Here is a 12,833-nt window from a genome sequence, read left to right on the forward strand (position 1 = left end):
TTACAGATCGTGCTCCTTCCTCTTTATGGAATGGCTTTCAAAGCCTTGTATTGATCTTGGTTGTGCCCAGTGCTTTGCCTAGTGTAGGGGCAAATGTTGTAGAACTGGAATAAGCCAAGACATCTTAGACAAAGGGGATGACTATGTGCATGCTGAACAAGAACTTCTTCTATATGCCCTTCTGCTGCAACAGAGTAATAAAACTGGTAGGTGGCAGCAGTAGCAGAAGAAACTCGTGTGACTGTGACCTGGGAAACCTGCAGTACTGGGAGAAATGGATTGCAAAATATTAACTGAAGTAAGGGGGACAGAGGAGAGAGGCAGAGTCCCTCAACTGTCCCTTTGAATGGTGAGTCTAATTTACAGAATTCTAACCATCAAAAGACTAGCTGTAGCACAGTAGACACATTGATCTATCCGATTTGGTGTTTCCTTACCTGACATCCTAATTCTAATCTTTGATTCAACATTCCGGTTTCCCCACTGCCTCTATAAGGCACAGTATATGCCTTAAAAAATCAAACTTCACCAAGTTGCCACATTTTAAGAGTACGGGAAAATAAAGTGTGAAGGTATTTATCTAGAGTGTCCACATCTTTGCCCCACGGGAAGATCAGTCATAGTTACGGTATTGGTGACATGTTTATTTTAACCTGTTTTACAAATCAAGGAATAAAGGAGGAAGATACTGCAGTCTGTACCTATGGAATTTTATTTTATGGAGGTAAAAAGCATCCTTGCTGTCAGCCAGTGGTCAACTTAATGGTCTATGAGCCCCTCTGCTTTTTTTGCTACTTCCTTTTTTGATCATTTGCTATCTAATGCTACCTTTGGGGTGATTCTCGTATGTACTTCTTGTACATATAGGTCTATTTGAAATGTTCTTGAGTAGTTCATCCCAATGCTACTTGGTGATAACTGAAATTACGTGCGTGTGTATATATGTAATATACATACAAATACATGTAATATACATATATTTAACATGTCACATCAAATGTTGGTTCCTTTGAATCTAAAGCCTGGTCCCCCTTTGAGTGTGAAGAACTTCTATCGTCATATGGTCAACATGCATTATTTTGTCCAAGGAGCATAGTTCACAAATGCACAGAAGAAACAGCCATTCATGCTGTAATGACAGCTTAAGAAATCAGAGTTTTCATGTGGAATGTGATAGCCGCTTGAGATTTAGGGACGACAACAAGGATTCACCTATAACAAACAAATAGGTTTGGCATCAAGTCTGAATCGTATCCTTGAACCATTCTGATTTTGTCCAGTAGGGCGCCATGGTGCACTCTTATTCAAATGAATCTAGATGAATTTTTCAAAATTCTGCTATACAGTTTCCTAAATATAAAAAGCCTCTTTGAGACTTTCCCCTCTGTTTCTGAATCCTGTTTTTTTTTTTTTTTCTTTGGTTAGTTTAACTAGTCATATCACTAAATCCAAACCGGTAAGTACAGAAGAGAAACTGCTTTTTGGGATCATATCAGTCTAGCCCATTACAATATAATGAAGAGATTTTAAGGACTTCTTATTTATTGAGATGCTAAAATGTCTTTACATAACACTTAAGAAAAAATTGTTTCTACGTAACAAAAATTTTTATGTAAGATATTGATACAGGAACAAAGCAAAAGTGCAAAATGTTCTCAGGCACCCAAATGCTATCAGTCCCAAACTTGGAAATATTAAGTAAAAGCTATAAATCGGGAAAAGCCAAAACTCAGATCCATTATTCTCTTCTGTGAATCTTATGTAGGTATTAATTAGTATTTATAGAGCACTATGTAGATTAAATGATAGATGTCTTAAAAACACCATGATAGTAAAGGACTGCGTTCTTTACGAAGACTTTGTGTATCTCAAGATAGAAAAAATGTTCAAAGCACCAACAGTTAAAATTCTTTTTGAAAGTGGGAAATGCAAGGTATATAATGTTTCTGACTGAATGGCTAACAGTGAGTAGCTTCAACCAGTTAACTGGTCAGTTATCTAGACCAGTGGTCTCTAAGACTTTTTGATTGCACATCCCTATCAATAAAAAAGATTTTGAGCATGCACCCCCCATATATGCTTATTTGTAAGTTATATACTACTGTGTACATTATAAAACATGCACAAAGCCAGGAATTAAAAAAAGGATGGGATAAAGATGAAATGGACGCTATTTTAAAGTTTGATTTCATTGTATTTATTAATGGTGCAACAAATATTTTCTTCCTGCAGCCTTATGGCTTGTCTTGTGTACCCCCCTGGGGAATCCACTTTGGAGACCACTGATCTAGACATCATCAAAGAATTATTGTTGCACACGTCATCAGTGTGTTCCATCGTAACAATACCTCCATTTTAAGTAAGTCTCCCGCCAGAGGTTAAAATGCTGACCTCTAGTAGGATGTAAAAGAAAGTAAAAACGCACAACAAAAACCCCAAAGCCACACAACGGTAGCTTTTGTACTTTGACAGATGTTTCTAGTTCACTTACAGCTAAGTGTTAGTTGATAAATTCCAAATTCTTGTTAGCTGGGGTAGTCACACTAAAATCAGGAACGACGCTTACACGTGGAAACTAAGCTGGATCTGAGGTTTTGATATTCGGGCTAGGGAATAGTCTCCAGTGCGCGTCGGGTACCACTCAGGACTATGGGCAGCTGGTGTGCTTTTCTCAATAGCTTCTCGCTTCTCATACAGCCTTTAAAAATACCGTGTGGACCACAGGCTGGAAATCCCGGAACCGAGTTAACTGCAAAGTGAAAGGAGATCAAATGTGCAAAGCGAAAAATATTCTGGGTGGAGATTTGGAAAGAATCTTGTTAAATTGGACAGGCTGGAGAGCTGGGCAAGGAAGAACCTCATGAGGTTCAACAGGGAAAAGTGTAAGGTGCTACACCTGGGCAAGAAGAATGTCAGGCACCAATACAGGTTAGGTGTGGACCTGCTGGAGCCAAGCTCCGAAGAGAAAGATCTGGGGGTCCTGGTAGACAGCAAAATGACAATGAGCAAGCAGTGTGCTCTTGTGGCCAGGAAGGCCAATGGAATCCTGGGCTGCGTAGGGAAGAGTGTGGCCAGTAGGTCGAGGGAGGTCATTCTCCCCCTCTACTCTGCACTGGTGAGGCCACAACTGGAATACTGCATCCAGTTCTGGGCTCCCCAATTCAAGAGGGACAGGGAACTACTGGAAAGAGTCCAGCGAAGGGCAACAAAGAGGATTAAGGGATTGGAGCATCTCCCTGATGAGGAAAGGCTGAGAGAGCTGGGACTCTTTAGTCTGGAGAAGAGAAGGCTGAGGGGAGACCTTATTAACGCCTATAAGTATCTCAAGGGTGGGTTGAAGGAGGATGGAGCCAGACTCTTTTCAGTGGTTCCCAGTGACAGGACAAGGGGCAACGGGCACAAGTTGGAACATGGGAAGTTCCACTCGAATATGAGGAAGAATTTCTTCACGGTGAGGGTGGCAGAGCCCTGGAACAGGCTGCCCAGGGAGGGTGTGGAGTCCCCTTCTCTGGAGATTTTCAAGACCCGCCTGGATGCAGTCCTGAGCAGCATTCTCTAAGCAATCCTGCTTCAGCAGGGGAGTTGGACTAGATGATCTATACGGTCCCTTCCAACTCTAAAAAAATTCAGTGAAATTCAGTGAATTCAGTGAACTATAACGATGAGCAAAGTCTGTGTGCGTGATGGAGCTCATGGAGAAAGTTTTTAAAATCCGGTCAGGCTGGAGATGTGAAAGAGAGAAAGTGAAATCTGGTAGTGGAGGCAAAGGAGCCTGAAGCGTATGACAGTCTGTCAGCAGAGATGGAGATGAGGCAGTAAAACAGCTTTTGCTACTCTTGAGCATTCCCAGCTTTCTGTTGTAAGGAGGAATCTTACCAGGCTTGCCGCACATAATACATGCTAGGCATGCTAGCCTTTGGGGACTGGATATCAAGGAGCAGAGCTGAAAGTTGATACAGAGCTGTTGAGATGGAAACTAGCTGTAGCACCTGCCCACTAGAATGGATGTTCGTGTGATGAAAAATGGTACTGCACTGAGGTTAGATGATGGTAATACTTGGGAAGAAAGGTGGTCATCTGGCCCTGAACATGGGCTTATTTGCCCAGATCATAGAATCATAGAATCATTCAGGTTGGAAACCCTTGGGATCATCGAGTCCAACCATCTACCCTACTCTACAAAGTTCTTCCCTACACCATATCCCCCAACACCACATCTAAACGACTCTTAAACTCATCCAAGGATGGTGACTCAACCACCTCCCTGGGCAGCCCGTTCCAGTGTCTGATCACTCTTACTGTGAAGAACTTCTTCCTAATGTGTAGTCTAAACCTACACCTGTAACCGTCGGTTTCTCAGCGTAGTAAGGGATAGAGACATAGAAATGTATGTAAGCCTTTTTAGTGAGCAAGGGGACCGTTCTAGGTGACTTAGAGTCAACTGGCCAAGAAAGATTTTTATTTTTTTTCTTTTTTTGGGGGTGTAAAATAAGCAGGGATTTAGATCTCCCACATCGTCTACATTTTCACACGTGGCTGTCAATACAAAAAGATAGCTTTTTTTTTTTTTCTACTACATATGACATAGCAGAGCATCCTGTTGTCTGAAGCTTTGTTATGGTAGAAATTTGAAGGCGGCAGAATATTTTCCATTCTTTTCATAGACTTCCAGGGGCAGGCGAGGGGTGGTATGTATGTGAAAGGAGGAACGGATAGGTTCCCCACGCTGACTGAAAAGCGGATTACGGATTAGGCTGATTGAAAGTTTTAACATTTACATTGTACTTAGGCAAGGCATTTTCAGGGTATTTCTGCGTCTCCCTTTTGTTCCTTTTCGAAAGAGTATGAGTGTTACTAGAATATACAGTCTGCATAGTAATATGTCGGCGTACTAAGCTCTGCCAAGCGTGTGTGGAGGGAAGGGCTCGTAAAAGATATATGTGAAATTCTGTCTCTCTACCAAATCTACTTTTTATTTGGAGGCAATTTGCTGTATGTCACTGCGTATAGTACTCTGTCTTAGTGTAAGAGATCTGTTTGTTTGGAAGGAATTTCCATTTCCATGTGTTTGGGGAGTTAAATATGTCATTCTGTTGTCCATTTCTAGAGGAAGCAGAGTGGTTAAGGAAAAGCAGTCAAAATGTATAGGAACTACAGGACTAGTTATATCCAAAATCTGGTGTCAGCTGAGTACTCGTTGATGTTTCTGGGGAGAAGGCTTTTTTTGGTGTATATTTTAGTAAGAGGAGACAAAGAAACAGCAGGAGAAAGGACTTTGAAAGTGTTGTGTACGTTGAATTGCATCTTTTGTTGCCGTTTCTTTTTGTTCGTGGAACTCTTTGACGTGCTTCTGTACACGTGTCTTATTGAAAAGGTATTGGCTGCTGAAATGTCTCTGGTGCCTAGGGCTGAGGTCGGTGGAAGAGTGGGAACGCTCTCTAACTGGGAATGGTCACCTACGCGCATCTTGGCCTTGGCCGCGTGAGGACAGGGAGTTGAAGTCTAACGTAGATTTTACTGGGCTGTGTATTTTTATTACAATATATCCACTAGCAGCAGAAGTCTTTATCGATAGCATCCTACATAGCTGTCACTAGAAAGTGCAGTTGCTTTTGATCAACAGTGAATTTTAAAGTTTTCCTTCTGTAACGCTTTGCATTTTCCCAAGTTAATGTGGTTTAATGTAATACGATATATACAGTTTTCCAGGACTAAATTTTTGTCTTAGACAAATAGCAATATAATTGAGGTATTTTAATACAGGAATGGAAAAGAAAACAACTTTTATTAGAGATCATTGGAATTTTTTTTTCAATAAAGTATTGTAATCAGAAAAAAATTAATTTATCACATTCATAAATTTTCAGGGATATATGTCAATTTCCAGAATTTATTGGGACAATCCCTCTTGTACAAAATAGCATTTGTTGTTAGAGAGGGAGAAAAATCCGTTGGAGGTAAAATTAGTCAGTAACCCAGTTGTTGCTACCTCTTTGGCCAGTCACTCGTTTTTTCTATGCAGATTTCCTGTTTGTGGTGGAAGCAGCGATACTACTGAGCTTCCTTGATGCTTAGTTTATCTGTGTCATAAAATATGTACGTTTTGGGGAGAAAGGAACCGGAGAGGTGAAAACCGTACACAGTGTTACATGGACTAAAAAGGAAGGTGCCATGAAGCAGGGGGAGAAGACTAAGCAGTGGCTGTGTTCATGGGTATCCTTTCAACTCTGTTTTATCGATGTAGTGAGAGGCCAGGAGTTAAGATGACTGTTTCGGTTACACCGTGATGAGAAATGGGAATGTCGTATTGACTGATCATCGCTGATGATACCAAACTGGGAGGGCTGGCCGACACTCCAGAGGGCTGTGCCGCCATCCAGTGTGACCTGGACAGGCTGGAGAGCTGGGCAGAGAAGAACCTGATGAGGTTCCACAAGGGCAAGTGTAGGGTCCTGCCCCTGGGGAGGAAGAACCCCAGGCACCAATATAGGTTAGGGGTGGATCTTCTGGAAAGCACTTCTGAGGAGAAGGCTCTGGGGGTCCTGGTGGATAGTGAACTATCCATGAGCCAGCAATGTGCCCTTGTGGCCAAGAGGCCAATGGGATCCTGGGCTGCGTAGGGAAGAGTGTGGCCAGTAGGTGGAGGGAGGTCATTCTGCCCCTCTACTCTGCACTGGTGAGGCCACAACTGGAATATACTGCATCCAGTTCTGGGCTCCCCAGTTCAAGAGAGACAGGGAACTACTGGAGAGAGTCCAGCGTAGGGCAACAAAGATGATTGAGGGATTGGAGCATCTCCCTGATGAGGAAAGGCTGAGAGAGCTGGGGCTCTTTAGTCTGGAGAAGAGAAGGCTGAGGGGAGACCTCATCTATGTTTACAAGCACCTAAAGGGTGGGTTGAAGGATGATGGAGCTGGACTCTTTTCAGTGGTTCCCAGTGACAGGACGAGGGGCAACGGGCACAGGCTGGAACATGGGAAGTTCCATTCAAATATGAGGAAGAACTTCTTTCCGGTGAGGGTGGCAGAGCCCTGGAACAGGCTGCCCAGGGAGGTGGTGGAGTCCCCTTCTCTGGAGATCTTCAAGACCCGCCTGGATGCAGTCCTGAGTGATGTGCTCTGGGCAACCCTGCTTTGGCAGGGGAGTTGGACTAGATGATCTCTAGATGTCCCTTCCAACTCTGACAGTTCCGTGACTATTTGTACAACTGTAAATACTGCATCTCTGGTATTTACAAGAAGTGTGATTTGCCCAAGGGTGCGTGTGCAGTTTCTCCTCCTCACTGCTACTGTGCGAAGCACTGTCTGTTGGTATTTATTACTCTCTCGGTTCTCTCTGTTCAGTGGTATCGTGTATTAAGCCTGAAACTGGTACAGTATTTTATGAGTTTCAGGAGGAAACTTGGTACTCTTGTGTGTATATTTTCCCATCCATCTCACAAACACCAGGCCAGCAGGAACAACACAAATGTTACGGTTACGCTCCCTACCTATCTTTACAACAGTGTACTGGAGGAGTAGCGCAAATAGAATGTGACGTAGGAATGCTTGTCCGTGCTGGAATGGAAATGTTTGCTTACCGGATGGCAAATACTGAAGCTTTATCAGTGGGAGAGCTAGGCAGAAAGAGGCTGCAGTTTGACTTTGCTAAACTTTTACGCAATTTTTCCTCCGCATGAAATATTTCCACAGGAATATAATGCTTGTGAAAGATGCTGGAGCAACAGTTGCAGAGATTGAACTCCTCTACCCACAGGAAAGGTAACAAGAATTAGATTTTACCGTTAGAAAACAGCCTTCACTGCATCTCACTCCTTGATCTGGAAAGACCTTTTCCAAGGTCAAAAGAGGAGTCTGGCACCCATGTCTCAGTCCTTGGTGCATCTGCAATGCAACTGTCAAGGAAACCAGAGAGATGCCAGTTGCAGAGATCTTTTTAATGATGTCTGCTTGAATTTCTGATATTAATATTTTGGGGGAAAAGACTAACTTTTTCAATGGTTTGTTTCTAGGTTTTTCTACACAAGCAGGAAGTCTTCTCTTCCCTCTTACGGGGACACTTACCTCTTGATCACAATGAAGGGAAGAAAGGATGGACCAGCAGCAATGTGGAATGGGGTGATGTCCACACTTGGGGTCTATGAACACTGTCCTAACATGGAGAACTGAATAAAGGAGTTGTGAATTCTAACTCATGAGAGTGTGAAGTTCTTTTTGGTATCATCTGCACCAATTCCCCTTTCTTGAAGTGCTGGTTAACTTTAGAAGTCTGTGATCTTGCAGCTTTGATGCAGCTATGCCAGAAAAGTAAAACCTGTTGGATACTATTCATCATATTAGCCTGTTGGTTTTTGTTCCCTCCTGTAATTGCATTCCTAAGAGTTCTAAAACGCTTTTATATTGATGTGAATAATTTTCCTGAATGCCTTGGAAATCTCAGGCTCTTGGATTATCAGTCATGTTAGGAGTTCACCTAAGTCACTGAGGATACAAGTCTCTCGAGTTTTAAAAGGAAAATCATTACTGATCATGTTGTACTGATAGCTTTGGTGGCTGCTAGAGAGAAACAGAACTGCAACCCTGTTAACCTATCAGACAGTCCTTAAACTATTAGATAACGTGCCTTTGGATTTTGAGGCCACAGCGGCAGGGCTTGTTATAGACAAGGTCATGTAAATTCTTACTATATATTGCTTCTGAAGAGAGCTAATGTTTAAGACTATAGGTTATAGATCTCAGACAGACCTCTTTTGGTTTGTGGTTAGTGAGACACCATAAAGAGTTCGACATATACTGATGCTATTTCTATAGTGTACCTACTTGAAATTTGTATGATAAAAGCGAAGAAAAAAAGGGAAGCAAGGTACTGAGTTGGTACGTTATCGATAAACACCTCTTATTCTTGACAAGGTAGAATGTTCAGTTTCCTTGTAATCTTCTGTCCTTGAAATCCTGGCTACATCTTTCAGAGGGCTGTGATAATGCGTTATAAAGCTTGACCAAATTAAATTTTAAAACAAAGGATTGATGAAATTGAAGTGGAAAATGCAGCCAAAATTCAAAACCTTTAGCTAATTGGTAATTGCAAGGGGGAGCATAAGGAAATAAAAGGGTAGTATCCCCTTGGATATTTTCAAGTTAGATTGCATCACACCAGGCTGAAAGCTAGCACAGTTGGGTAAAATTAGTATAATCCACTTTGTGCAGAAAGTGCCCTTAGATGAGAAGAGGAATGAAAGAATTTGTTTCAAGGTGCTCTTTAGGCCAAGAGTTTATCAAGAATGAGGCAATTGTTTTATTTTTATAAGCACTTAACATGACTGACATGTACCACAGGTGTATTATAGCAATGAGAAAGGCAAACAATTTAACCTTCAGATGTTTCTAGAGGGGTATTGCAGTCAAAGAGGGAGAGGGATACTCAGTGCTATTGTCACTCAGCGAGGTCAAGCTGAGACATCACTTCTAATGCTGTAAACAATTCTGATTTGTAATGGGATTCCTTGCACTGAGGCATGTCTTCTAGAATAGTAAGTTCTCTGTTCTGTAATACAACAAACGAAATAAAGGAACTTGTTTTCTGGAACCTGTGGAAGAGTGAGGGCTGCTGCTGAAGAAGATCCCCTGTGGTGGTATGGATATTTTCATTCCTGTTTTTTCGTATGCTTCTTACAGTTATTTACGTGTTGGTGGAAACCAGGAGTGTGACTGGTACTCTTGTCTGCAGCTCTGCCCTTCCTCCAGTAGCTGCAGTTTGTGGTTGGTTGTTTTTCAGATCTGTACATCAAATCATACCCCTGGTAGCGCTGAGGTACCTCTGTCAGCAGGTGAAATGGCTGCCTCTGCAGACTTGTGGCCATTTTATCTCTTGCGGCTCGGTACTTAGGGGTACGCTGATGCATATGCCAATGCTTCCGTAAGTGCTTTTCCATAATTTTCTGTAGTATTTAATGTTGCAAGAGTAGAACAACTGAGAACCTTCTAAATTCCCGTTTAGTTTCGTATATCCTGTCTTGCTAAGCTAGTTCATGGCCTGTATCTGTATTTCGGTTCTCTTTTATTTTCTTTGCAAATGTTCGGCAATGTTCTCCCTGTTCTACTGCCTAAAGGTCACAGATTTGCTTTTGCTCCTCTTGCCTTCATAGTCCAGAATGTCTTTTTTTTTCTTTTTTTCCCTTCCAAATGCTCCTGCCTGCTTGTCATAGGAAAAGACCTGCTGTTGTTCCTGCCCTTAACCACTGGCCCTACTTGTTCTTGTCCATGTCCCAGGCACACACAGAGTAGCTTGAGTATTTCTTACTCAGTGTCTATTACAGATAACCGATTTTTGATGTTTGTGTCACTTACCCTAAAAGTGTTTTTTTCCTTTTTTAGGGGGAGAAATACAGGTTTTGTTACTACGCATTTTGTTTTGGTATTTCAGAGCCCAAAATGCATTCGAAGTTAAATAGAAATGAAAAGGAGTTGATGAAAATAGGGATGTCTGGTTTCACTGTAGCATCTCAGTGAGTGAGAGTGAACAAACTGCAATATCAAGAAGATCAGTAGGTCTCTGGCTGTTGCACTTCATTAACTATCTTTGATTAGAGGGATTGGGTCTCCTTGCAATCCATCTGTTCGTGTACCTCACCTGAAAACTCCAAGAGTTATGGTCAAGAACATGTTAGTGACTTGTTAAGTTTTACTTTTCCTTGTCTTTCTTTTGTTCCTTTGGATTTGTCCTTTGAATATGAATACTAGATGTTAATAATTAAATAGTAATACAATATTTTATATTGTACAGTACAGTGAAAACTGTAATAATAGATCTGTAGTGATAATACTGACCCGTCCTGTGATGGACCTGATATAAACAGTTCCCTTTGCACTTCTGCATTTCCTCTTAATTAGACTTAGGCTTTTGTGCTGGCTACAGGAATGGAGTACTTGTAAAACTCTGGTTTGCTTCCTATAATGAGATCTTGGGGTGGAGTATATTTGTATTGAAGCCAAACTGGGACAGAGGTTGCAATTTTGTTTAGTATAAGATCTGGAAGACCTCGGTAACTTGGCTGGCCTGCATTCCCAGTTGTGCATGATATAAGCAGGCAGCTGCGTTATGACCACTGTCTCTCTTATTTTTCTGGGTCACTTGCCTTATTTTGTGCCTTACCACCTTGGTTCCTTCTCCAACCTGCTTTTTCCGCGTCTGAACAAATTGGTTTGTCACTGTACGTTTACTTCTAGGTGGTCTTCAAAATTTAGGTATCAGCTTGAGACTAGGCATCGCATCGTCTTCTCTGTGACTCTCTCATCCCATGCTGTCATCACTTCAACGGTTTTCCAGACATGCTGCTTTGGAGGGCTTCCTCTGCTGAGATGGTAATGTTGGGAAAAGGGAGCGTGCCATGCAATGATGAAGTTGCTTCTCAAAAGCCTCAAGGGTGGAATCTATGGGGGAGAGGCATTGGGTGAGCTGTGTACTTCACCCACCGCCCCCAATTTAGCTGTTGGTGTACAGGCTTGTAAGCAAAGCACAAGCTAATAAGCTACGCCCTGCACTGGTTATTGGCTTATGCGCTTTTGTCTTGGAAATAGGCATGCTTCAGCGGTTGGGATAAAAGCCACTTCTCCCTGCCAGTTGGTGAGGTCAGTGATTACTGTGTCAGTACTGCTGTGCTCTTTCTTGCTTTGCAAATACCTGGTCCCCGGATTCAGGCAAGCTCCTTCATCTCCAGCGTGTTTGCCGTGATCTGCTGTGGATCTGCTATCCCAGTTCATGGAAGGAAGATCGTAGAATCATAGAATCACAGAATGGTTAGAGTTGGAAGGGACCTTAAAGATCATGGAGTTCCAACCCCCCTGCCATGGGCAGGGACACCTCCACTAGAGCAGGTTGCTCAGAGCCCCATCCAGCCTGGCCTTAAACACTTCCAGGGATGGGGCATCCACAGCTTCCCTGGGCAACCTGTTCCAGTGCCTCACCACCCTCACAGGAAAGAATTTCCTCCTAATATCTAATCTAAATCTCCCCTCTTCCCATTTAAAACCATTACCCCTTGTCCTGTCACTACACTTCCTGACAAAGAGTCCCTCTCCGGCTCTCCTGTAGGCTCCCTTCAGATATTCGAAGGCTGCTATGAGGTGTCCCCGGAGCCTTCTCTTCTCCAGGCTGAACAACCCCAGCTCTCTCAGCCTGTCCTCATAGGGGAGGTGCTCCATCCCTCTGATCATCTTCGTGGCCCTCCGCTGGACCCGTTCCAACAGGTCCATGTCCTTCCTGTGTTGAGGACTCCAAAACTGGACACAGTATTCCAGGTGGGGTCTCACGAGCGCAGAGTAGAGGGGTAGAATCACCTCCCGCGACCTGCCGGCCATGCTTCTCTTGATGCAGCCCAGGATGCGGTTGGCTTTCTGGGCTGCCAGTGTGCACTGCTGGCTCATGTTGAGCTTCTCATCCACCAACACCCCCAAGTCCTCCTTCTCAGGGCTGCTCTCCAGCCATTCTCCGCCCAACCTGTATTTGTGCCTGGGATTGTCACATCCGAGCAGCAGGACCCTGCACTTGGCCTGCTTGTGCGGTTTGCACAGCCCACCTCTCAAGCCTGTCCAGGTCCCTCTGGATGGCATCCCTTCCCTCCAGCGTGTCGACCGCGCCACCGAGCTTGGTGTCGTTGGCAAACTTGCTGAGGGTGCACTCTATCCCACCGTCCATGTCTACAACAAAGATGCTGAACAGCACTTGTCCCAGTACTGACCCCTGAGGAACACCATCCATCACTGGCCACCAATTGGACATTGAGCCATTGACCACAACCCTTTGAGTGTGGCCATCCAGCCAGTTCCTTATCCATG

This window comes from Numenius arquata, chromosome 1 (assembly GCF_964106895.1).
Source record: "Numenius arquata chromosome 1, bNumArq3.hap1.1, whole genome shotgun sequence".
Classification (NCBI taxonomy): Eukaryota; Metazoa; Chordata; class Aves; order Charadriiformes; family Scolopacidae; genus Numenius; species Numenius arquata.